The following is a 26,773-nucleotide window of genomic DNA, read 5'->3' as shown; positions in this document are numbered from 1 at the left end:
CCAATCAATATTGGTACCACAAAATCTCCTAAAATTATACATGTGGCTCAATCCTTATTAACAAAGGAAAAAGAACAATTCGCTCAAATTTTCTAGGAAAAGAAGATCAATTTTGCATGGACTTATGCTGGCATGATTAGACTTGACACATAACTTATTATTCACCATCTCTCTATAGCTCTTGGAGTTAAGCTTGTTAAAAAGAAATTGAGAAAAAAGTACCCACATGTGGCCCTACTTGTGAAAGTTGAGTTGGTAAAACTCTTGAGTGCCAAATTTATTAGAGCTATCAATCATACTAAATGGATATCAAATATTGTCTCTACTTTAAACATGACTAATACATTCATGTATGCACTAATTTTAGGGACTTAAATAAAGCATGCCCAAAGGATGAATTTCTACTATTGAACATAGACATGATAGTAGACATGACTATGATCTATGAGATGTATTCCCTCATGGATGACTTTTCAAGCTATAATTTGATCAAAATAGCTTCTAAGGATGAATAGAAAATAGCTTTTACATGTGCATGGGGAACCTTTTTCTAGAACATCATGCCTTTTGGTCTAAAAAATGTAGGAGCTACATATCAAAGGGCTATGACCATAATCTTTCATGATATGATGCAAAAAAATATTAAAGATTATGTTGATGATACCTTAGCAAAATCTAAACAAAGAAGCACTCACTTTTCTGACCTAAGTCTGATTCTAGATTACATGGACCAATTTTAACTTAGGCTTAATCCAAAGAAATGTACTTTTGGTGTCACATCTAGCAAACTATTGGGGTATATCATCTCAACTAAGGAAATAGAAGTTGATCTAGAAAATTTGTAGGCAATTATTGAGATACCACCTCCCAAAAATATTAGCCAACTAAGGACTCTACAAGGATGCCTTCAATCTATTAGGGAGTTCATCTCTCAATTAGCTAATTGGTCACAACCATTTAAAAAAAAATGTACACAAAGTATCAACATGCATATGGAATGAAGAATGTGAGAAAAGCTTGGTGAAAATTAAAGAGTATCTATAAAAGCCACCTATTCTCATGTCTCCAATTCAAGGAAAATCTTTGATCTTATATATTTCAGATATGGCAAATTCCCTAGGAGCTCTGTTAGAACAACATGATGAAAATGGTAAATAAAGGGCCATATACTAAATCAACCATACATTAGTAACTTATGAGCTTAATTATAACAACATTGAGAAATATTTTCTAGCTATAGTGTTTGCATCACAAAAATTGTGCCTCTACATGCTCACTCATAGCACATAGTTGGTTGCAAAAACTGATTCTCTAAAGTATCTTCTAAGTAAGGTTGTTCTTACGGGTAGACCGACAAAATGGATGATTATTCTTTCCAAATTTGACATTCAATATGTTGAGCATAAGGTCATCAAAGGAAAAGCTATTGTTGATTACCTGATTGAATTCCCCATCACAGATAGTGCTCCTATGCAAATTGACTTCCCATATGCTTCCATCATGTACATTACAGACATAACTTGAAAGATATTCTTTGATGAGTCATATACTCAAAATAGTCATGTTGTTGGAATTCTATTTGTCACACCTATGGCTACACTATCCCAAAGTCCTACAAGTTGTTGCTTCCATGCACAAATAATATAGCTGACTATGAAGCTCTACTTAATGGAATCAAGCTATCTCTAGAATGGAGAATAACAGAGTTTCATACCTATGAAAATTCTCAACTTATCATCAAGTGAACAATGAGGACCAAACCAAAGATGAAAAACTCATACCTTATAAAAAATTGATTGATGCCTTGAGGAATTACTTCACATTTCTCATATTCTAGCAGATTCCTAGGGACAAAAATAAAGCTACTAATTCTATGGCTACTCTGGTGTCTATCCTACAACTACAAGAATATGAATCTCTCTTTGAGTTCTTGGTGGAAGAACTATGCCATCTTGCTTATGACTCCCTTGATAACCATGTAATCTACACTATTATTGATCATGATTCCTCACACTATTCTTCCATTTTATCCTACTTGTGTGACCAAATAATTCATATAAACCTTACACGCAATGAAAAGCACCAGCTCATTTGCAACGCCTCTCACTAACTCTTGTTTCTGGTGACATGTATAGGAAGGGTTTAGACAGAACACTCCTTAGGTGTTTGGAGAGAGATGATTCCAAAAAGGCATTTGTTGAAGTCCACGATGACATTTGTGGGTCACATTCTAATGCTCTTGTACTTGCTCAAAAATTGCTTAGGGTAGGTTAATATTGGCCAACAATGCAAGTTGATGCTATCAAATATGCTAATTCCTATAAGAAGTGTTAGTTACATGGAAAATTGACTCATGATCTTGGGTTTGAACTAATCCATCATATCACATAGTAGCCTTTCTAGCAATGGGCCTTTGACTTGGTTGGTAAGTTTCATCCAAGTTCCTCTAGCAGACATAAGTTCATAATCACAACAATTGAGTATTTCACAAAATGGGTTGAACTTGTTCATCTATCTACTACAATAGGAAAACATGTTTCTTTGTTCATACTAAATCCCATCATTTTCTACTATTGTATACCTTCTTCCACAGTTGGTGACAATGGGGGGTAGTTTAAAAATAAATACCTAAGGAAACTCTATAAAAGGTTTAAAATCAAACAATAGGGGTCTTCAATATATGAAATGGACAAGTTTATGCCTCGAACAAAAAATTGCTAAAAATGTTGCATAGAATAGTCCACAAGTTAGGTAGGGACTGGTACCTACAGATCAACTTGGCATTATGGGCCTATAGAACAACCATATAAACTCTCACTGGGGCTACATTCTTTTCACTAGTCTATGGTTCTAAAGTTTTCCTTCCTCTAGAAGTTGAGATTCCCTCTCTATGACTCTCTTTACATGGATTAATCATAGATGAGGACTATAGGGCTATGCAAGTTCAAGAATTGGAAACCTTAGATGAGTGCTAAAGGCCACCTTTGACCACATGCAACCTTATAAGAAGAGAATATCTACCAGCTCTAATAAAAAGGTTCATCCTCATGAATTCCAAGTGGGTGAGCTTGTTCTTCAAGAGAGCTCCAAGAACCAACATAATAGCACATAGAAGGGTAAGTTTGAGCCTAATTGGTTGTGTCCATACATTGTCACTACAACATTTGGATCTAGTGCCTATCAACTTTCTACACCTAAGGGAGAATAACTCTCTAAACCTATAAATAGTCTCCATTTGAAGAATTTTTATGCCAAAGGATTTTATGGCTATGCTATTTGTACATACTTTATGATCCTAATTTTTTTCCAAAAAATCATATACGGTGCTGAAAAAATCCTAAAAATCAAAAAATATCCTAAAAAATAATCATCTTCGTGAAAACCTAGCAATTGGCACTTTGATGTATCATTAAAAAAAATCAAAATAATTAAAAAATACAATTTTTTTAATAAAAAGTCCTGAAATTTTTTCCATCTAGTGAAAACCTGGAAATAGGCACTACTTGAGACCCTTCCACATATGTTTATCAGTTTCATTTGGTGCTCATTCACTTTTCACTTTGCCTCACCTAGCTTGGAACTTACTCTTGCATCTAATTCTAGGGGGGTAGGAACATTTATCTTATCAGGGTTTCTTTGTGTGTTGGAACTTCTTTGGAAAACTTGTTCAACTATGTTTCTCAACACTTCCCCTTGACATTGAGTATTTCTCAACACTTTTTAGATCCCTTAGTTACAGTCAAGGAAGCTACAATATTTCTCACTACCAAGTTTGAGTCCTAAAGTCATGAAACTTACACACACACACTTGAACATTAAACTTGCTGAGACTTGATGGCCTTCTTTTGTGTGTTGTCTATGATGATTTCTTTGCTAAGTGTTTCCTCCCTAATAGTCTCTTGAGGATGTCATGGACTAGAAGACTAGGGTCATGGGGCACTTGTTTTCTACTTGTGGGTATACATTGTTACTCTAAACTATCATGAACATTTCATGCTTGTCCTACTTGACATTTTGGATCTACAATGTATCATCCTTGTCTTTTTTTGCAAGACTATACTCAGGGTTTTTCCTAACACTTATGTCTTGTGCAGGTGTAATCTTTCTATACTAAACTTAAGGAAAATAATTGCATTATTCATCTAGAGTTACATGTCTTTGATGCTTAGGTTGGATTCCCACATACCTACCCAATATAGATCATATTCATATTCTCATAAGTTATACTAGTGAGCATTGCATGGTCTTTTGATGTCCCTAATAAAGATCGATAAAAAATTAGAGTATCAAATTTATGTGTCCCTTGTAATTAAACCTTTTGCATACTAGTGTGCATTTTAAGGATCATTCTAGCTTCATCTTGAGTCTTGCATATGGAGAGATCCCTCTCTTCATCTTTCATGAACATGTCAGCTAATTAAGTTCATCTTTTCTCACTCCCTCTTGATCATCTTTTTCTCCTCATTGATCATGTCCACTCAATGCTCCTTCTACTCATGTGATCACAAGGGGTTAATATCATCATAATATATAATCTTTCCAAGTACCACATTTTCAAATCACGAGTCTATATCATAAAGATGAGAGCTAAAACATCCATGAGAAATATACATCCATGAGCATATAATCATAAACATGAGCATACATGACAACATTACATAGAAATTAAAGTGTTGAAACATCCATAAAACATCTAGAAAAGAGACAAGTACACAATGCAAACAATCAAATCAAGTATCTCATATATATATATATCATAATAAATCAATTACAAAGTGAGATCCAAAATCTAGAAAAATGTCTCAAAATATACATCGAAATGCCACATGGGCATCAAAACCTAGATCTAAACCTAGACCCATGACTAACTCCATGTTGCACCAATAAATACTAATGATATTCCTATGGGGGAGTATTGTAGATATGTTACTATGATGATATGTTACATTCATGACTGAGTTTGTCATTGATGTCAACATAATAGTTTTTTGTGGTATCTAATAGAAGAATAGCAAATAGATCAAGTTGGTAAGAATGACCAGTTGATTATTCTAACCATCCAAGGTTATGGGAGATACTTCTGAGTATTTTTTATATGTAGTTAACATTATAAGAAGAAATGGTAAGTCTAGAAGAAGTTATGTAAGTTTTGGTGATGTCTGTTCTAAGATAGAGTTTATAGAGGCATGTTTTGGTAAACATGTTATATCTCTTAGCAGAGTTTCTATTCTGAGAATTGAGGTTAAGGAAATGAAGATGACATGTTGATGATGAGGTTCTCATCATAATATTTCATGTACGAAAAAATATTCAAGTTGCAAGGCAGAAGATTAATGTTATCGCTAAGTGTAATGTAGTCCTATAATAATTAATTAAGAAGGTCTAACAAACAACTTAGGGAATTTTTTTGAGGAATCAATATAAAGGAAGGACATTTTCCATTATCAAGTGTGACATGAATTTTATTGATATAGAGAGATTGTAAGCAGAGAGAGCAGAATGCAAAGTTGAGCAGAGTAGTGTGGAAGTGAAGAAAAATTCATTGCCAAGGTTTTGTTGAGTGATCTGAGGTTTGATATTACTATAAAGGGTTCATGACCTAGTCTACAAGGTATGACATTGATTGGTTTAGTTTATAGAACAAAGGAAAAAAGAACATAGTAGTAAATTACATGTTTGAGCAGTGAAATCTTCTTGTAGTTGAAATTGCATGTTTGGGCAGTGGGCTCATCTTGCATACATTGTACTACAACTCCTAATAATGTTGGAATCTCCTCATATGGATTCAAAGTCTCCTAACAAGGACTTTATGTACTAAATGTTGTAATAGACTCCTAACAAGGTCCATCCACTAACAAGGAATATTTATATTGGTACATCATCATGTGGGCATCATTCCCACTAGGGTTTTCCCTCTGATCAAGGGTTTCCCTAATTAACATATCTGGTGTAATTGTCTATGTGCATTCTATTATGATTGTTCTTTACTTTAGTTGAATAGTTAAGCTTGTTTAAAGAAGATAAATGTTTTAACTATTAGATAATTGATTCACCCCCCCTCCCCCCCTCTCAGTTATCTTGGTGGACTATTGTTTCTAACAATTGGTGCCAAAGCATCAGGTACTTGGAGGTCAACTTTGGGAGATCCATGGTGAACATGTTCAGGAAAGAAGATAAATGTTTTAACTATCAGATAATTGATTCAGCACCCCCCCTCCCCCCCACTCTCAGTTATCTTGGTGTATTATTGTTTCTAACAATTGGTATCAAAGCATCAGGTAATTGAATGTCAACTTTGGGAGATCCATGGTGAACATGTTTAGGAAAGATGGTCTAAAGTGGGATGGAAAGAATTACGACAGTTGGAAAGAAAAGATGAAGACACATCTATTGCGTATGGGTCCAAGATATTGGATCCTAACAAATCAGAGAACACAATCATTGCTGAAATTTTTTGGAAATTTGCATTAAGGCAGAAAGAGATCTTTTTGAGTGTAACATGAGAGCTAGTGTAACGCCCTACCAAGGGATCGAAAAGAATTAACCTAAATTTTTACTATGTTTGTCAACCAATTTTATTTATTTATTTTTATCATGAAAGATAAGCCATTTGTATCAAACACATAGTAGCGGAAGCAATAACATACATTCAACTAAAACAATACATAAGCATACATAACAGGTTACATTCCTTAAGGATCCCAAGACATTGAGTCACATTTAATCTAATTGATACTAAGTCTAACAACTACCACATCCACATGAAAGAATAATTAAAGGTCCACAGTTCATAATAAACATTTTTTACGAATGCCTCTTGGCAATTAAATTCGAAATGCTCAATAATCCACTGTACATGACATAGGGTATGAAATCTTAAAAGATTAAAGATATGTAAAAATAAAGATACATCATCCTCATCAAATCCTTGATGCAAGTGCAATAAAGTAAATGAAACCAATAACATACATGAAAAATCCATCCATCAATAAAGATATAACAACCATCATAAAAGATATCTATCCATTGCAAAACACAAAAATCTAAGTGCGCAATTCCTCCCAACCATCAATAGCATCATTAGACCATCATGAGCCCTAGCCATCCCTCTATGCATAACATCCCAAGTCACCAAAGAGATCATCAGTATTATCATAGTAAGAATGTCACTCCTAAGACATACTACAACATATGCATAAAGAATTCTAACATGCTACAACATATGCATAAAGAAATCTAACATGCAAGAATAAAGCATAAGATGATCCTACAAAGCACATAACATCATCTATCACATGCTAATCATCAATATAAAGAAACATGTTAGTAATTACATTCATCATGAGATATGCCATCCATCATAATGGTCCAAGAAGAAAATGAAGATAAATGTCAACAAAGAATGCTCCAGCCACGATGTCTAAAGATGGATCTCAAATGGTAAGAGTGAAAAAGCACTACCACCCGACTGTGTGGAACCTAAATGGCCCACTCTCGCCGTGCTGAGGAGATAGTCTTAAGTCCCAAACATGATACCAAATTACATAACAAAAGTACTCTCTAAGTTCAGGAAATCTTAAAGCACACTAACTCAAGGTTCCATCATAAAAGGGTCGACACCTATACCCAAAGGCACACAAGACACGTAGGAAACCTACTATGTAAGTAGGAAAGTGTCATTGCACGAATCACACTAGAGTTACCCTAGTAGTCTCTCAATAGACCATGACCCCCTAGTGATACCTATGCGTCCACTAGTATCCTCTCATACTGACGAAGCATACTACAGAATGCAAGGTTGCAACCAAGCATTCTCTCTACTCCCATCCTAGTCTGTACTAGCACTCAAGGCATGGGCGAGAACATAAAATTATCTTATTAGGCTCATTTTAATCCTCATTTAGTGTAATATTTTCACTTATTAATACAACTTACAATGAGTTAACCTGGTAGCCACTTAGGGCCCCGACCCCCATTGCAAGCCACTTCCCGACACTACAAGTAGATAACCTAACCTAGGCTCAATTAAAGCACAAATCCATAATCACATAAAATCACCCCAGTCTTGAAAAAGCAACTGGAAAAATACCAAAAGATAATCCACAATAAGGACATCAAATCTCCATGGCCAACAATAAGACATCCTAACTGGTCAACATTTTAGGACCACCTAAACCCCAAACATTGATAGCATAAAGAACAAGATACAAACACATATTTTAGTTTGCTTTCACAATCACATGGTTAAGCCAAATATTAGGTTTTAGTTTTCATTTTCAAGTACATTTCAAGTGTATAAGATTCTTCATTTAATCTACAACTGAACCCATTTATTTTTTTGAATTAAACATAGAATTATCCCTCCATTATTTTAAAACAATTCTCTAAAATAATCATAAGATAATTATTTACTTATTTAAATCATTGAACTAGTTCCCATTGAATTTTAGATAAAATCATTCACATTAGTCAAAACATTAGAATAATACTTATCAACTTTCAAATGATTAGTTTACAATTTCCTTTAAACACTTCAAGGACAATCATTTATTTAAAATAATCTTCATTGATTTTAAGTAAAATCAATCTCATTAATAATTCAATTATTTAATTCCAATAAACACTTATTAATATCTCTTTTATTTTAATTTTCTCTCGTTAAAAAAATCCATTTACTTAAATTGACTAATAATTAATTACACTTCTTCTACTATTAACTGGTCCAGGAGCACCAAGGCCAAGGACAAAAGGCCTAGAGGAACTAAGGTCACTACATAGATCCTAGGGGGATCAAAGGATGAACATGACCTTGAAGGGTCAATTGATTGTAATAAGTCCACAATGGTCACTTAAAAATGTTTTTTTTTATGTTTTAAATGTTTTGATTGATCACTTTGTAAAAGGATCAATGATGTAGCCTTAATGGCATTTTGGGAGTTAGTGTACCTAGGGTTCACTTTGGGATTATAAGGTAGATGAGTTATTTAAAGACCTTCAAAGGTCCAATTTATTTTAATATGGAAAGTAGAGCTATTATATGGTGTCAAATGCACTTGAAGTCCCTAAAAATGTAAATTGCCAAAAACTGGCAAAATGAAGACTAGAAGGCTCATAGAGGGTTTATGGGATTAAGAGTGGTTTGAGGATTTAAAGTTGGGATAAAACTCTTGAAAATAATTTGGAATATTAATCAAATTCATAATGATGTAAGGCTATCAAAGTTGACAACCATGTTGTCAACTGCACAACAAAACATTCAACTAAATGTAAACAGTCATAACTGATTGTAACCGGTTTGAGGAAGTTGCAACTAGTTTGAAATGTATTATTAGCATTGATGAGCATGAATTTTAGGAGGGGAGGAATGGTAGGAAGTTTTTAGGGTGTCTTTGGTCAAAATGATGCAATGTAACAAAGTTTCATACAATACCAAATTAAATTCTCTGCAAAGTCCTAGCTTGCTACCGTAAGGGTACAATCTGCTTTTTGTATTGAAAAGACTTCTCATTTGGATAAAATCTTGAGTATAAATGTCTTAGATCTATGTTGGTTTAGTTTTTAATTCATTCCATGCTTTAATAGATTATTTTTGTGAATTTTAAGCATAAAGAACTCCTAGATATGAAAAATGGAGGAATGACTGTCATTGAATAAAATAGTCCCAGTATGGGGGCCATATCTCCCTAATGAACTGTTGGATCAGGCCAAATTTGAAATATGTTGGAGAGGGCCAAGTTGCACCAAATTTGACTGAAGTGATAATATAAATTTGGTCAAGGTAAAAAGTTATGAATGTCTGAGTTGGGGTCTATGTAAGGGACAGTGACAAGGCAATTTGTGATGAATTTCCTTCATAAATAAAGCTAGGGTTTCCTAATGTTTTATTCGTAACCAAATAAAAATTAAAATACATATCTGGATTCCAATTTCAAGATTGAAGATTCAATCATGGAGTATATTCAAACACATATAATAGACACAGAAGATAGGAAGAGAAAGAGTGCAAATGGAATATGTGAAAATCATGAGTGCACCTGGATACTGATGCTAATTTACTATGCCTCAGAAGTCCATAGAGAAATCCTTTCCTTCTCCAACATTTGCCATTCCTCCAAGAATCAAACCAACTGAAACCCCCAAGTGACTAGAAGTGCTTGTAGAAACATATGAGCATGTAGAAGCATATGAGCTTCTCAAATGCATTTAAGCTTGTCCAAACACACTAGGAGAGCCTCTATATAAAGGCCTCTAAGATGCATCTAGAATGTGTCTCGAAAGAACTAGGAGATAAGCATGAAAACTAAGCACGTAACTTCCATGACAAGAAGATAGACATGATGAGGTCTTTAGAATGTTGTAGACAACATGTGCTCAAATAATATGCTAACTCCTAAGTGTAGACAACACACGCATAATTAGAGTGCAAACTCCTATGTTGTCAACATGACAACATACAAGAGTTCGCATACTCCTATGTGAATAAATATTAAAATAATACACCTTAATTTATTAAATTTCTTTATTTAATATTCATTTGACTCCTTTTTAAATTAATTTATTAATTTTAAATCTCATGCACTCACTTTATTAAATCCACTTGTTTTATCTTAATATATTTTAATCACATGCACACATCATGTGATCTAGAATCTTTTAATAATTTTAATATCTTTTCCACTTTTAAATTTATTTTTGAAACTTAATTGATAAAATATTTATTAACTTAAATAATAATATTATTTAGCACTTATTAAAAATGACCTCTAAAATATTATTAAATAATTATTTTCACGTTCCAAATTTAAACTTATAACTTTTATCTTCAAATTTAATTATTTTTATTTAATTAATTACCCAATTAATAAAATAAAATAAATATTAAAATATCATATTAATTTTCCATTAAATTAAATCTTTTAATTAGACTTAATTAATAGAAAATACACCAAAGACTCATAAAGTAAAATACGAAAAACCCATCATAGCAAAACACATACAAAATCAAACCAAAAGGGTTAATATCATGAATTACATTATCTGACATATTCAAAAGGTACTTAAATTAGATACTTGTCCTAATTTTCAATTAGGACAAATGGCTTAAAGGGTTGGGATTTGGACTTGAGAATTTATCTCCCCTCTCTTACCATTGAGATAATGCGATAGGGTATGCTCATCCTGGCAATTCAGGGAAGTCGATACCCAGTACCTGCAACTTACATAAAATCTATGCTTGTAAAAGCACAACATATACTAAGCTAAACAGGCAATGGAAGGAAGTGGTGCATCGTGTAGATCTCGACTAGCAGGTGACTACGACTCCCTTCCTTAACCACATTAGAGATGCCATACAGAAAGAAAACAAACACACACACCATACACATGCAAGTATGGGGTAAGTATTCATAAGAAAATAAATATGATAATAAATCATCTAACTAATCATCATTAATAACTACAAACACTATAATAATCATCATACATACATGAAATATAAAGTACCAAGTAATCTCATCATGTAATAAACTGAATGTAAAAACAATATCTGATAATCTCAAAATAATGTCACTAATAATCATCAACATAAAACTACCCTAAAAGGGTTTGGCAATGTAGAAAAATCCGAACTAGGGCAAGTACTATAGCTAGAGAAGCACTATTGACTATATTCCTTGAAATTAAGTACAATCAGGTAAAACCACTTGCTACTTCACATTTGATTTGGAAAGATTTGGAATATAGTTTTGAAGGAGATGCACATTCTAAGAAGTTCAAACTACAAAGTTGGATTTGTGCATTTCAAGATGTTAAAATGATGGAAGATGAATCTATAAGAACATATATAGGTAGGATATCAGAAATCACTATAGCTATCAAAGCTCAAGGAGGAACCAAAGAAGATGATAAGGTTATATGGAAGATATTAAAGACTTTAACACCACCATTTAAGTTATTAGTTCATATGATACAATTTTTGATATCTTGTACCAAAGATTTCACAAAGTAGTCATTGCTTGGAAGACTTGAAGCAGTTGAGAATAAACTTAGATAGTCCAGAGAATTGACTAGAATAGAAACAACTTTTAGTGCCTTGAATATTCCACCTAATTTATCAAGCAACACAAGTGCTAGAGGAGATTTTTCTAGCAACAACATATACGAGGAGGACAGAAAGATTGAAGAAGTAGCCCTTTTGGTAAAAAGAGAAAAAGGAGGTAAGAAAATCTTTAAATGTTGGACTTGTGATGGATATGGTTATTATACATCTAAGTATCCTAAAAGAGAGAAAATTATAAGGTAAATAACAAACCTAGAAAAGATAGAGAGTATTTGTATGCAAATGAAGATAATGATTATGATGAACAAGGATTAAGTGCTAGTGATGATGAAATTGGATTTGTGGCAATTAAAGAAGAAAGTCCAAAAAAGGTAGCTTTGGTGTCACAGGTTGAGAATAAATCTAATTGGATAATTGATAGTGGTTGTTCACACCATATGACTAGTGGCATGAACAAGTTTTTTGACTTCAAAAGTCAAGATGGAGGCATTGTCAAAGTTGGAAGCAATGTAGCATGCCAAGTTAAAGGTATTGGATTTATAACTCTTGATGCTAAAACTAACACTAAGGATGTATACTTTGCTAATGGTTTAAATCCCAACCTTTTGAGTCTTAGGAAATTAGTAGGAAAAGGTGTGATGACAAGAAGCAAAGTAAATGAAGAGTTGAGCCTAAGAATGCAGACGTAGAATGTAAAGATGATTATTGGAAACAAGCCATGAAAGAGGAATTGCATCAGATAGTAAAGAATGAGACATGGGAATTGGTCCCCTAACCAACAAACAAGAATGTGATAGGAACTAAATCGGTATTTAGAAACAAAATGAATGAACAAGGTGAAGTTGTAAGAAACAAAACAAGATTGGTATGTAAAAGTTACTCACAACAAGAAGGGATAGATTATGAGGAGACTTATGCTCCAATGGCTAGAATAGAAATAGTAAGATTATTCTTAGCCTAACACATAAGAAATTCAAAGTATATCAGATGGATGTCAAGTGAGCATTTTTTAATGGAGAACTTGAAGAAGTATACATTGAGTAGCCTGAAGGATGTCCTTTGACAGATGACAAGGACATAGTATGTAGACTAAGGAAAGCATTGTATGGATTGAAAAAAACACCCAAAACCTGGTATGCAAGGTTGGACAAACATTTGACAAAACTTAGTTATAGCAAAGGTATGGCAGACAATAATCTATATTGGAAAGAAATTGATGATGGTTTGATGATTTTGGTAATATTTGTTGATGATATCATATTTAGAGGAAATGATGAAGAAAGTGAAATGTTTTCCAAGGAGATGAAGAAAGAATTTGAAATGAGTATGATAGGAGAGATGAAATATTTCCTAGGTTTACAAATTGTATAGAGTAAAGAAGGAATCTTTATTTCTCAGACTAAGTACTTGAAGGATTTACTAAAAAGGTTTGGTTTGAAAACATGCACACCCATTAGAACACCTATGGTAACTAGACACAAGTTATCTACAAAGGATGAGACACCTACTATTGAGCAGAAGAAGTACAGATCTATGATCAGAGGATTGAAATATTTGACTCAACAAATGATCAGTTGAGTATTCTAATCATCTGAGGTTATGGGAGATACTTCTTAGTATCTAGTATATGCAGTTGCCATCATAAGAAGAAATAATAAGTCTAGAAGAAGTTATGTAAGTTTTAGTGATGTTTGTTCTGAGATAGAGTTTACAGAGGCATGTTCTAGTAAACTTGTTATATCTCTTAGTAGAGTTGTTATTTTGAGAATTAAGGTTAAGGACATGAAGAATACATGTTGATGATGAGGTGGCTAAGCTCACTTGTCATAATATTTCATGTACAAAAAGATATTCAAGTCGCAAGGCAGAAGATTAATGTTATCACTATGTGTAACATGTTCTTAATGTAGTCCTATAATAATTAAATGAGAATGTCTAATAGCTGACTCAGGGAATTGTTTTGAGGACTTAGTATAAAGGAAGGACATTTTCCTTTATCAAGTGTGACATGAATTTTATTGATATAAAGAGATTGTAAGAAGAGAGAGAGAGAAGAATGCAAAGTTGAGCAGAGAAGTGTGGAAGTGAAGGAAATTTCATTGCCGAGGTTTTGTTGAGTGATGTAAGGTTTGATATTTGGATCTAAGGTTCGTGACTTGGTCTACAAGGTCTAATAATGATTGGTTTGGTTGACAAAAAAAAGGAAAGAAGAACATAACAATAAATTACATGTTTGAGCAGTGAGCTCTTCTTGTAGTTGAAATTACAAATTTGGGCAATGGGCTCATCTTGCATACATTGTACTACGGCTCCTAATAGGGTTGGAATTTCCTAATAGGGATTCAAAGTATCCTAATAGGGACTCTATATACTAAATGTTGTAATAGACTCCTAACAGGGTCCATCCTCTAATAAGGAATATTTATATTAGTACATCATCTTGTGGGCATCATTCCCATTGAGGTTTTCCCTCTAATCAAGGGTTTCCCTAGTTAGCATATATGGTGTAATTATCTATGTGCATTCTATTATGGTTGTTGTTTACTTTGGTTGAATGGTTAAGATTGTTTAAGAAGATAAATGTTTAACTATCAGATAATTGATTAACTCGCCCCCCCCCACCCCACTCTCAATTATCTTGGTGGACTTTTATTTCTAACACTCCCACCCTCATGAGTTGCTTGTGGAGGGGGTGTCTGTGTCCTATTTGGGGGTTGTACTACTCCCTCAAATATCCCTTCTCTCTTTGAATAGAGAGGCACCTATTGTCCTGCTAGAATCACAACTATATAGAATCCATGATAATATGCTACTCTATCTCCCCATCCCTCTACCTCTTGTTGAACCTCCACCAGATCTTTGCATAAGGGTCTCTCTCATCTGTCAAACTCTACCCTCACATTGACTAGCTACTAGTCTTAAACCACAATGATCATCCTCAACTATTGTATCTCCACCTTTAGAGCTCGGATCCATGCATCTCACTGATCCTCCCCCTCTCCTTGTATTGGCTTCTCTAGCATGTGCTCCACTCTCAGCTACTACCTCTCCACTTATGGTCATTGCACTAGTCTCACTAGTCTCTCCTCCTCCTCTACCTCCTCTATCTTTGCTCGACTCCATGCTCATGTCCCACTACCTAATGCACCTATGGATATTCCACCCCACCCCCCTCTCTCTCTCCTCTATACCCCCCCCCCACCAATCTACCCCCCTAGGCAATGTATCTAGCACTATGAACCTAGGGAAGGGATATCTTTTCACCTCCCTCACATAACCTAGATCCACCACTGTATCTAACACCTTTAAGAGGTAATTTCACCTCTCCCACTATAGTTTTTTTATCTCCTCTATTTTTTCTCTATAATCCAGCATAGGAAACCATCCAAGGCTCTCCTCTCCTCTAAACCTAGCATATGTGGTCATCTTTATCAACACGACCTTCCACTATATGAACTATTCTACACTCAAGTGATGAAAAAGTGCTCCACTATCTCAAAATATTGGCCTAATAGTGGCCTACTACAAAAAATGTACCTAATCTCATCAGTAGCCTCTCATTATGCCTCACATAATTTATATGGCCTCCACTCAAATTTTGAAAGCTCATGAAATAGTTGGCAGTAATATGTCACATTCCCACTATGAGGCTAAGGGATGAAGCCTAAATATTTGTATATGTAGGGATACCTACTCTCCCTCAGTTGTACCCTCAATTGGATCACCATAATGTAATCCTAGACCCATATATGTGCCAACACTCCACCATATGCCCATGTCCTCGCCTTACAATACACGATTTCATGTAGCTCATGATACATGTTCACAAGGATAAAAGGTCCCCATGCCATCCATCTTGGGTGCCCCACTAGGTCCATCACCAATCATCCCCAACTTAATGGAAATCCCTTCTAGCTCCTATCTATGAACAAGGCATATGCAACTAGGGAACATACTATGCAAGCTACAAGGTGTTGATCCCTATACTCGTCTATCAATCTCTCCTAACTTAGATGCTTGTCCAAGATAGTGACATCATTAAATAGTGTCTGCCTTAGGGCCCTCCCCTCTGTCAAGGTTTGATCATAGTATACATGTGGCACACACAAACTCATGTCAGCACTCATGATAAAAACTAAAACAAAGTAGGACAAAACATCAAAACATGCTTATCACACTCATTGGATCCCCATGGTAGGGTACTCAAAGTATCAGATAAACATCCTCCAAAGTAATAGTGGCCTCTCTAGTAGGAAAATGGAAGGTTTTATGCTTGCTATGCCACTTCTTTGTGGGTGTTGTCAACACATCATAGTTTATCCAGATATGAGGCATCTAAAGAAACCACCTAAAACCCATGGTCACCAGTGACCTCCTCTGCTCATTACTCATGTCGTATGTAGTAGCCCCTACCCCACCACCTTGGCAGCCCTAATGAGAAAATTTGGAAACACCATCTATGAAAACAAAAACCATTTTAGTACCTATCACGATATATCACAACAAGATCATAAATTTTCATACTCTACCATACAAGTGTGAAAAATGAACTACATGACCAAAAATATCAAAAAAATGCTCAAAAATATAATGTGTGATACTTTTTACTAGTAGAAGATGATACTTTGTACCATTTTGTATCGTGGGATACTTTCTCAAGTACTCATGCGATACATTTCACTCATGTGATATTTTTCTCCATGTTATGTGGAATTTGGGTACCACTTGCATGATAGAGGTTCCAATAGCCATGTGATACTTTATTATATCACGCAGTAGTTTTTACAATTATCATGTGATACTTTTAAAGTATCGCACAATATTTCATAAGAAACCCATAAAAACTTGTGAAAAATAGCTTAAAAAAACATTAAAATGATCTAAAAAGTGTGAAAAAAGTAAAAACTTATCAGGGCACCATAGTTGGCAGGCCGATTATACAATCAACTGCATTCAAAATGATGTCTCTCGGTCGGGATCCCTGCTTGTGCGATCACTATCTCTCTCAAAAGGCTCAAAGCTCTCAAAATCACTAGAAGACAAATGAATTAAAAATGACACTGTGAGCCCTTATATAGTCTTCTGACCTAATTTTGACCTAATTTTTGAAGTACTAGGAATTGCACCCCTATCTAATTTTGAGATCTTGGATCCATTTTCTGGATCAAAATCAAAATTTGAGTTCATCTTGATGGTCAAAATCATGTTTTAAAATTTTTTCCTTATTCTATGTATTTAGCTTACCCTTTGAGGCCTAATCTTTGAATCTCACTGGGGCATCATCATTTATTCATTCCTTCATCATTTGCACTTCCTCTTATACTCCTTGCTCATTTCATTTCACACCCATCTCCTCTTTCTTCTCAATTTAATGTAGTTTCAAAGCTTTATTTTTCTCATTCAAATCTAGTCAAACTAGAGCATTCTATCAGTGGCCACTCTTGGTTTTAATCACTCATTTATCATCATCAACCTTGATTTATCTTGATTTGGTAATATTATTTCTCATTTTTGCATCCCTTATACCTCATTTTGATTTCAATCCCCAAGGGGTAGGAATATTCTATCATCACTATAAATTGATTGCTTGCTATGGATATCTATTTCTTAGGAGCACATGTTTGACCTTTTTCATTTGCTCTTGATCTATTTGATTTTCTTGATGTTATTACTCTTCTTGAGTTCTAACATTGTCTTTCTCCCCTAGTGTTTGGTATTGTCACTACCAAGTTGTGCACTCAAGATTTGCTACCTCACTCTACATTTTGTTCTTCAAAACCATATCTCTTTATCTATTGTTACTTACTTAGTTTCTTCATTCTTTAACGTAATGTTTTCCTAGATTGATCACACATTAGTCAAAGAGGGGAAAATGCAATCACCCAAAAATTGGTCACCTAGACTATTAGCCCCCTTCTCAACATTTTTGTTAAATTATTCAATTATTTCCCTAGATCCAATCTTTAAAAATGAATTTATTTGATTTTATCCTATAGTTTGACCACTATATCCTAAGTTCATATTTAATTAAAATGAACATTCCCCCCTTTGATTAAATAAAATACCCCTTTCCTTATCCTAATTTTCACACATAAATCATTTTCCCCAATTTAAAAATAAAAGAAAAAACTTTTTCTCTCACACGGAGATGCAAAAGTCAAATTTTTTTCATTAGTGGAAATGATCTTGCACATGGATCATGCTAAAATTCAACCCCCACCCTTGATCATGTGCCTCCAAATTTTGATCTCTACCATCTATAGATCTTTAAAACAAATACCTCTCTCCTCATATAAGGATCTAAATTCAAACTATTGTTATGTTCTAGGTTTTTCTATTGGTTTCCTGGAGAATTTATGGAGAACATCTATTCTCTCTCTCATTCTTGTATAGGCATATTGGCTTAGTTTCATAGTCCATCAGCTTAGTTTCATTTGTGCAATAGAATAGATCGCATAGTTTAATTAGAAGGATTTGTAACACTCTCATATTTCTAGTTTAATTGTGTTCTTTGCATCTCATTTAGCTACTTGCATTGTTGCATTGCTCACTATATCCCTTTGCACTCCATGACTAGGGAGCTCTAGGCTGACATCAAAGCTTCTCAATGTATGAGATTATTTGGATAGAATGGTTTAGAGAAGTGCACAATCTAAGTGTAAAATAGGAAGCTCGATCAAGTGATAATCATAAGGTCAACAATAAATGAGGAAAAGTGAAAAGATATTGAAAGTTATTAGAGCCCCCACTATGAAGATCATCAAATAAAGATAATCAAGTATCATCCCATAGAGAAAATTATTGATCAAGTTGAAAATATGGTATTTAAAGATAATGAAAAAAAAATTGAGGATGGTGTTGTAGTTAGCATGAATAAGCTTAGTGGCCAAATCCCTACATCATTGTATGATAAGTTAGATGCTAGATGGAAATCTGCAATAAAACAAGATAAGGGATTAATAGAGAATGTCTTACTACAACTCTAACTAGAGTTTGCAATAGAAAAGATAAAATAAATTCTCCATGAAATTAGATCACTATTCAAGACCAATAAGAGATTGACCAGATTACCTATGAAGAATCCAAAGATTACATTGGACCCCTAGTTTTTGCAAAATTTACAGTTCTAGATTCCATGATACGAAGAAAATATTCTCCATATAATTAGGGGCATCATATATGAAAAAAGTAGGTGTTTCTATTTCCAGCTTCCCAAAATAAGTGGTGATACATATGCCAAGTGGCAGATCTTTGGATATGTATGTATTTTATAATTTATAGGTGAGGAATCATTTTGAGAAAGTACTTTTGGATCATAATTTCTTTACACTTGGACATTATTGTATCAACCTAATTATTCTTATGCACTCTTTTTATCCTCATATACCTTCATGAAAACTTATAGGTTCTTATGGTATTCTTTTATATTTACCTAGTATTAGTTAATGGATTTGCACTTCACAAATATCAATACAAAATAACTCACCATGCCCAGATTGAAGAACAAGTGTCACTAATAGTTGGATATATTATTGTTAAATCGATGGCCTTCCTTTGAATTATGAGGTACAACTCCCTCTTGTAATGTTCAATTAATGGAAAGAACAACAAAATATGTTTTTGACTAGAAATCAAAGAAAGGATCTAACATCTACTCATAGATATGCAAGTAGATGTAAAGGATTATTACATTGAAGATGAATGCAAGAAAAAGTAACACAAAGCTCACTTAAATTGCATTTGTGAATAATGCCTACATGTAAGGAAAGCAATTCCCCTTAAATAGTTTTACTAAAATTGAAGTTTTAGCATCAAGCACACACACGTAGTTTCAATAAGAAGGAAATGACATTGAAATGATCACATTGAGTGACATTTTAAGATGATTGGGGGAAAACATATATGTATTCAAAAATCCATACAAATTCTTTCTTTATTTCTTCAACATCCAAATGAAATCTTAAAAGACTCTTACTCTTGCATAATACAACTGTACTAAAAGGAAAACCCATCACTCCTCATTACCATCTTCAAATATGAGAATTCCCTTTTCCTAAAGAACCAAAAATGTTCCTAAAAAGAGAAACCCCTGCATTATAATCAAAAAATAGATCATCCTCTTCTTTTCCTCTAGCATGAAAGACCCTTTGAAAAAGAGAGAACCCCTTTTGCTGAAAGTTTTCTCCCATAAATAATTTCATAATAGCATTTTTGGTTGCTGTAATCAATTCTTGATAAAGAGAAATAAAAAAAATTCTCTTTAATTTTTTCTTTTCCAACCTATTAAAAAAATTATTTTAATTATTTTATTTGAGAAAATATTAAAACAATATACCATAAACACTTATATGGTTATGAAAATTATATATAGGAATATTTAAGGCCAAAAAATAGGTGGTCAACCTCACATTTAAACAACCATCTATATTTTTTTAATGCATTTTTGCATTGTTGGATGTGTATAGAAATTGACTCTCACATTGAGTCATCAATCTTGTTGAGGCTGTTGAACCACTGTGAGCCTCTGAACTTGTGAACCTTTTTGAACCTTTTGAGCCATGTTGAACCATGTGAACTAGGATGAACCTCTTTGAGCCTACAAACTAGGATGAACTTATTTGAACTTGTTAAACCTTTGAACTTGAATGAACTTGTTTGAACCCATTGAACTCAAATTTTAAAATTGTAAAATTCTCCTAGAATTGTATTCTTCCTTCATTAATTTTCTTTCCCCTTCTACTTTCCTTACTATTAAACATTTTGAACCTTTGAACCCATTGAATTGGTTGAACCTATTTCAACTTGCATGATCTAGTTCAAGGGGTTCAACAACATGTGTTTTCATTAAACAAAATTGTAAGCTACAAATTTAAAGGAAAAAATGGCTATAGAAACACAAGTAAAGGAGATGACTTGAGATTTTAACTCTGGGTCCATATATGGGCCAATATTGGCTCTTCCAAGGGACTAATTTTGGTGCAAAAGAAGAGAAATTTCAACATATCTGGTGGAAAGATGAGTACCTAACACCATTGGGAAATAGAGTGACAAAGAGTGGAGTAGATGGATTTTCTAGGAAATGGGTGGAGGGGAGCAAGGCTTAGCAACAAGAGAAAACTAAAACTAACTAAGAAAGCTACACCTAAAGCACAATAATAACATTATTTATAAAAGGATAGGGAAAACAACCCGTACCTCCTAAAATATACTTGACTTCTCATGTAAAACCATTGACCAATTGAGAGAAGTATCTCTCAATATAGAAAATTGGTTGATATGCAAGATGCATCAATCCAAGAAAATACTTTGTGATAGTTGTAAGAAGAGATTCAACAATAATGTGCTGCAAAAACTTTAGGAACAACATGTTAGACTCAAATAACCACTTTGTGTTATAAACTTCTGGATGCAATATTTTGGCATTATCTTGGATGAGTTGGTTTGTATCATGAACACCAATATCTTCCATCTCATAATAATCAATTATGCCTTTGACAAGAGAATGGTTGGGAAGATGTATTGCATGAGTGTCTTCTTTAAAAACTGAAGACATGCTTGCTCTAATTTTTTCCTTATTGAACCCATCACCAAGTTATTTTTAAAATAAAATGTCTCTAACAATGGATAACTACTAAGAAGTTGATCCTCATATCCAACATGCAATACTTCCATTTTAGCCTATGTATGTGATGTGCAATCAAATAGAAACATCTCATATTCCATAGATGCTTATCAAGATGAATAACTTCTTTTATCTTCTCACCCCTAGTTCCATATTTTTCATGTTGATCCATCAAGATTTTTAGATTAACATCAATAGCTAAAATGACATTTGAAGTCTCAAATGTAAAGGGATTAAATTTTGGAAAAGGAGAAACCAATAAAAAAACATTCATTTATCTTATCATGGCCAAGCCCCTTCTCAATATCTTTCAAGGTTTTTAATGGAAAGGGTGTACATCATGAGGCTAAAATAATTCCACCATATTTTTTTTCAAGTAATTAATTTTTGCTAATTCATCCATACCACTCTTTTGAGAATAAAAATTGCCATCATCACTTTCATTATCATCGGTTTGAAGAACATGTTCTTTTATTTCATCTCCATCATAGAAAAGGGATAAACTATCATTGGTTGATTCATGCTCATAAAATTGAAAAAGAGGATTATAGCTAATTTTAAAATCTACATTAAATCTTATAGGTAAATATAATACATTCATACTACCCCAATTAATTTCATTATCAACTTTTTGAGATTGTTTCTTGTTGGTTGTAATATTTGTTATGTTCCATTCTTGACACACAAAAGAGAAATAAAAATTCATAGATTCCTCTTACAATCTATAAGATAGATTATATTCATAATGTATAATATTACTAGCACTAACTAGAGACCTTCTTGTACATACATTCATTTATTTGTCCATCTTGGATACATGATGAAAAATATCCAAGACTTCCATTTTCAGCTTGGTGAAGGCTTTCCCTCTATTTTTGATTGTGATACTGAGGTGCTAATGATTTTACTATTGATGGTATTACATCTTTTTCTCCAATGAACAAGGAATTAAGGGATGCCATTTCTTTATTTTATAAATTTTCTTTTGGTGTCTTTGTTGAACAAACATCTCTTATCTAGAATGATCTCTGGTTTTTTCCTGAATAAAATCATTAGCTTCATAAACATTAGAGGTATCAAATTTAAAAGATTTCATCCCTAAAGATGAGACATGTGATAGCAAGTTTTCATTTGATTTTTTAGATCTTTCCTCAATAAGAGCCATATGAAGGCAAGTTGTTAAATTAACCAAATGTGAGATGTTTTAATCATCATACTCAACATGTAAATGATAAGATTTGACAATGTTAGGAGGGTTTATCACAATCATAGGAGGCACTTGCAAATCTTCTTCATTAAAAATTGTTAAGTTTTGATAAAAAGAAGTAGGGGTGTCAATTTTAGTGCTTTTAGAATAGGCTTTTCTTGTGTAGGTTTTGTCTCATGGTGACATTATTTTTCATAAAGATAGGATTCCATTTGTAAATTTTCCATAGGCTTTAACCCACTTAGGATCAAATCATCATCTAACCTAGTAGACTCCCTTTGTGCATCTTCCAGTCTTTTCACTTTTAAATGATTTAACATAAATTTATTTAAGTTTCCATAGTAGAAATGAAAATGCATAACTGATTACTTTCATTGGGTTGACAGGTTGTAGGAATCTTACTGACACGTCTATTGAATCTATTAAAAAATCCCTCATGATTCATCCTCTTTCATTTAAATTTTATAAAAATTTTAACAACAACTTGCCAACATCAACAACGGTCTTAAATCTTTCAAGATTTTTTTCCTGTGGATCTTTCTTGCAAGTAATACAATATCTTGCAAATTATGGAACCAATCAACATCATTTCTAATGAAACTTCTAACAAATAACCGGAAAAATATGTTCTCTTCTTGCATGCCAAGGATTTCATAGGAAATTGTAACTACTTTGATATGATCATTCAGATCATGTGATTTATCTCTCACAAAGTTAGGAATAATTTCTTTTGATCCTTTAGGCAAGGATCAGTGTTGAGGCAAGGAAGAGGGTCCAATGTGAGCTCCGCATGGTTGTGAAACAATCAAAGCCATAATATACCACAAAACTATTCAAACAAATATTATGAAAATTAAAATATTGAGTCACTAATCTTGCATGTATGAAATCTAATTTTGAGGATAACTCATCTCGCACAAATCTTCATTTCTAGTTCCCTAGTAGAAACACCCAAAATCTATTAGTTATTAGATTTTCACTTTAGAAATATCAATAAAAAATTACTAACCATTTCCATATTGAAGCAAAAGTGTCACTGACAGTTGGATAGATTATAATTGAATTGATAACCTTCCTCTGAATTGAAGTACATTTCCCCCTTATAATGTTTAATGAATGGAAAGAACAACAAAATATGATTTTGACTAGAAAGTAAAGAAAGGCTCTAACATCTACTCATAGATATGCAAGTAGATGTAAAGGATTATTACGTTGAATATGAATGCAAGAAAAAGTAACACAAAGATCACTTAACTTTCATCTGTGAATAATGACTACAAGTAAGGAATCTAGTTCTCCATTAAATAGTTTTATTGAAAGAAGCAAATGCCATCAAAAAAAGATAACATTGAGTCACAACTTAAAATGATTAGAAGAAAACATATATGTATTCAAAGATCCATAATAATGATTTCTTCATTTCTTCAACATCCAAATGAAAGCTAAAAAGACTCTTACTCTTGCATAATACAACTATTACCAAAATTTAAAAAAACCCACACTCTTCATTACCATCTTCAAATCTAAGAACTCATCCCTATATTTTAATTTTAAAAAAATCGTCCTTTTCTTTTCATGTAGCACAAAACACCCTTTGAAAAAGACAGAACCCCTTTTGCTGAAAGTTTTCTCCCATAAATAATTTCTTCATAACCTTTTTGGTTGCCATAACTAATTCTTGATAAAGAGAAATAAAATAATTTCTCTTTAATTGTTGCTTTTCTACCAATTATAAATATTGTTTTTTATTTTTTATTTGAGAAAATATTTTTAAAATGCACCATAAATACTTATATGATTATGAAAAATATATCTAGGAATATTTAATGCCAAAAAATAGGTGGGCTAGATTCACATTTAAATAATCATCAATATTTTTTAAATGCATTTTTGGGTTGTCATATGTGCACATATATCGAGTCACATAAAAACCTCAAACTTGTTGTGACTGTTGAACCACTTTGAGCCTTTGAATCTTTTGAACCACGTTGAACCATGTGAACTAGGATGAACCTATTTGAGCCTACAAACTAGGATGAACCTATTTTAACTTGTTGAACCTTTGAACTCGATTGAATCTCTTTGAACCCATAGAACTTCAAGTTCAAAATTATAGAACTCTCCTAAAATTATTTTTCTTTATTAATGACCTTTCCCTTTTTATTTTCTTTACTGTTGAATATTTTGAACCTTTTAACCTGTTGAACCTGATTGATGTTGAAATTGATGAAAGATAAACCCCATAGCTCCCAAGAATCACCTGCATGCAAACACCTATCACAAAAAAAGAGAAGCAAAAGATATGGAGGTTGGAATTCCCAAATCCACAGATGCTACATTCTTGATGAGCACAAAAGAGATTGCTATTATCAAAAGTGAATTGGTTTATAATTGCAAAGAGAGATCATCCTTATAAAGGAGATCAAAACCCTAAAAAGGTCTAATCTGGGTTCCATAATAATAATTAATAAAAGAATCAATTATTATATGCCTAAAATTGAACTTAAGAAGATATTGTTGACCACAAAATTGCTACAATGGCATCCACACTTGTGGGGAAGTTTATGGGCTAGAGACCAAACATCGATGTAGTCCGGTCCTTCACAAAGAAGAAATGGAGTTTGAAAGGGCAGGTCAGTATTACTACTATGGAAAAGGAATTTCTTTCTTTTGAATTCACTTGTAAAGAGGATATGGCTGACATCCTGTGTAAAGGACCATAGATCATTGGAAGGGCTACCCTAGTGCTACAAAAATGGTCTTCAAAATTGGATTTAAATGAATCTTTCTTTCAGCAAGCTCCAGTATGGATTAGACTCCCTGAGTTGCCCTTGGAATTCTAGAATGAGGATGTTTTTATGGGTGTGGCCAGTTCTTTTGAAGAGCTTCTCTCCATAGACCCAACTATTGCTTCTAAGAGTAGGCTGACCTATGCAAGGATCTATATAGGTGTTAGGGAAGGGGTTGATATGCCTAAAGTGGTGTGCTTTCAGTCAAAAGTTGGCACTCATATTCATCAGTTGGATTACGAGAGTGTCCCTTTTGGATGTTATCATTTTTTTAAGATAGGCCATAAGGCTTTTCAATGCCCTAAAGCAAAGTCAGTTCAAAAGAAGAATCCTTTTGCTGCTTCTCTCTTCAGGGTCAAGAAAGTATGGAAAAAAAAGACCACCAACCAGGGCTAGAAGGGTCCTCTTTCGGTGAATAAGAAGGTTACAGAAGCTTCAAAGAAGGTAAATCAAATGCAACCTTTTGATTCTACTTCACCTTTGGGCATAGATGGAAAGATTGTTCCTCAAGATGTGCTATTGAAGATAGCCCCGAATTCCTCTCTAGTCATTTGGGAGTAGCAAATGATTAATGTCCAACCCCAACTGACTGAGGGTGCTCTAGTTGAGGAAAGGTTGGATCCTCAAGTGATTTTAGGAGATGTAGAAGGAAAGGATGCCCCACAATAGGCTGTTCAGGAGGTTGTGATGTTAAGTTCTCCACTTTCTATGGGAGGGCTTAACCTAGCTTCTATTGAGGAGAAGGATAGAGTTAATAGGGATATTATCATCTATCAAGACCTAGAGGAAAATATTGTTTCCTCTAAAGCTGGAGGGACCAATACAAGAAAGATGGATGTTTTGGTGAAGCATCTGGACCAGTGGGAGGATCTTCTAAGCAACCCAAAATTTGCTCTCAAGGCTTCTAGGTTGTTGAATTTTGGAATGGAGAGTGAAGTTCTTCTATCCCCAAATCTCAAGAAGAAAAATGTTAGAGAACCTTCTATGGCCTCTCCAGTGGAGACTAGGAGTAGCTACAAACCAGATGTGGGCTTAGTAGCCAAAAGAGGCAGAAAATCAGAGAAGGAAGCCAAAGAGGAGGAGACCAGAAGAAACTT

This window comes from Cupressus sempervirens, chromosome 6 (genome assembly GCF_028749045.1).
Source record: "Cupressus sempervirens isolate cs-2001-9-10 chromosome 6, ASM2874904v1, whole genome shotgun sequence".
In the NCBI taxonomy this organism is placed as follows: domain Eukaryota; kingdom Viridiplantae; phylum Streptophyta; class Pinopsida; order Cupressales; family Cupressaceae; genus Cupressus; species Cupressus sempervirens.
Note: the sequence above shows the minus strand (reverse complement) of the source record.